Source organism: Nannospalax galili, unplaced genomic scaffold, assembly GCF_000622305.1.
Source record: "Nannospalax galili isolate Female #2095 unplaced genomic scaffold, S.galili_v1.0 scaffold332, whole genome shotgun sequence".
Lineage (NCBI taxonomy): Eukaryota > Metazoa > Chordata > Mammalia > Rodentia > Spalacidae > Nannospalax > Nannospalax galili.
The window spans coordinates 2977319-2979728 of record NW_008333794.1 but is presented as its reverse complement, the minus strand read 5'-3'; positions in this window follow the sequence as shown (position 1 = coordinate 2979728).

The window sequence follows — 2410 nt, the reverse complement described above, 5'->3', positions numbered from 1 at the left end:
CTTCGGGTTGCAACAGCAAGAGGTTTATTTAGCACACAGGTACCTGTGGGCACAAAGTCTCCTTGGAGAACTTGCACGCCTCAGGCCGGGTTTTTGGAACTTTTATAGAGCAGAAGCGGGATACAGAAGCAGAAGCGCGGTTATTGGCTAATTCAAACTATTACAAAATGCTATGGGGAAAGCGGGTACAAGGTATGAGGAAGTAGGGTGGCTAAATGGGTGGTGACCTCTGGACACAGACGTGGTTTCCTGATTTCCCGGTATCGAACCCGGGGGACAACCAGATGTTTCAACCATAAAACTTGTTTATCAGTAAGCCAGATGTCTCAACCATAAAACTTGTCTATCAGGAAGTCCAGATGTCTCAACCATAAAACTTGTCTATCAGTAAGTCCAGATGTCTCAACCATAAAACTTGTTTATCAGTAAGTTAGAATTCTTGACCAGTACGCGACCTGCCTGAGGGACTTCATGGCGCCTGACTTTTGTTTTTCATGAGCAAAAGGTCCATTTTTAGAGCCTGGTGAATTGGAGAGGCAGATGTGGGACTATGGCTAAAATCAAGGCTTTGGGGAGGGGCGCACCACAGAACCTGTGGCTGATGGGGCAGATGTGAATGGAGCTGGAAGCAAGCTGTTTGGAGCCTCACCTGGAATCACCCAGAAGCGACAGGCTTCCAGTGTGGCCTTCTCCTCGACTCTCCTCACTCCACTGCTGGAGTCCAGGGCTTATTCCCAGCAGACACTAGGGAAAGGTGTGTCTGTGGAACAGCTGTTAACTGGTGATGTCACAGTGAACAGGAAGTATACAGGTAGAGGGTAAGAGGAAACACAGGGGCTGCACAGGGTGACAGAGGGAAGCAGGAGGCAGTGTGGCCCCAAATGAACACCAACAAAGGCACAAACCATGCAAAGGGCAGGACAGATCTCCAAGTCAACTGGAAGCTAGTGGAAGGCTTTAGGCTAGGAGTAACCAATCTGGTTTGCATGTTAAAGAGATCATCCTTCTTGTGGTGTGGGACCTCTCAGAGGGATGAAGAAGTCTATAGCCAGCCAGGAGCGAGGTGAACCCCAGCATCAGAGAGTGCTGTTGGTGTCTGCCCTTGGGGACAGACAGGACTGGCCTGGGGGTAGGAGAGGAGCAGGGACCCAGGACAACACCCAGACTAATGAATGCAGAACAGAGCAGAAGGAAGCTCAGATGGCCTCTGGGGAAGGGTGGTCCAGGCTAGGCTCTGGGTGGGCTGCTTGGTTCAAATCCCAAATGAACTCCCAACTCCCTGGATGATATCTGTGGAAATACCTCATCTCTCTGGACCTCGAGGTCTCAAACACATATCTAGATAAGCCAGTGTTTAAAAATGAAAATGAAGATATGGGGCTGGAGAGATGGCTCAGAGGTTAAGAGCACTGGCTGCTCTTGCAGAGGACCTGGGTTCAGTTCCCAGCACCCATATGACAGCTAACAACCATCAGGAACTTCAGTTCCAGGGAACCCTCTTCTGACCTCTGTTGGCACTGCATGACACGGGAGCACTTACGTGCATGCAGGCAATACCCTCATATACATAAATAAAAATAATAAAATATTAAAAAAATAAAAAAAGATGTGCCTCAATTTGCTGTGAGATTACACCTGGATAAACCACTCTAAAAGTTTCCTAAATTAAAAATGCATTTCATACAACTAACCTGAACATCCCAGCAGAGCCCAGCCTAGCCACCTTAAATGTGCTTACACCATGTACACTGGGGCTAACTCACCTAGCATAAAGCCTATTCCATAATAACATATTGAATGTCTTGGGCAACTTCTTGAACACACTGCACTATACAAAACTCGTTCTTCCCCTATGATCATGGGGCTGCTTACCACCTCAAGAAAGGCTGGAGCAGGACCCAGAGGTACAGGCTTTTAATCCCAGCTAATTGGGAGGAAGCAGGAGGATAGCAAGTTCAAGGCCAGCCTAGACAATTTAGTGAGACTTTATCTCAAAATAAAAATTAAAAAAAAAAAAGGTCAGGGAATGTGGCTCCGTGGTAAGGTCCTATGTTCAACCCTCAAACTCCCAGCACAGGGGTTGGGGGTGGGGGGAATACTAAGTATCACTAGCCTGGGAAAGACCAGAATTCAGATTTTCCACTTTCTACTGAATGCAATGGCTTTCAGCCCACTGTAAAGACAAAAATCTATGAGTTTAATCTTCATCCAAGACCATCTGTCTGAAACAAACCCTGTGCCCAAGGAGAGCCACCAACCCACCAACCCCTGCCAGCACCAGTAGGCTCTCCACTCTCCTCCACCAAGTGCTCTCAGCAGAGCACATTCACATGGCACCCAGCACCCTAACACTCCTTTAAACTGAGGAGCACCTTCCCTGCTGAATCATTTTCAAACACCCTATGATGGC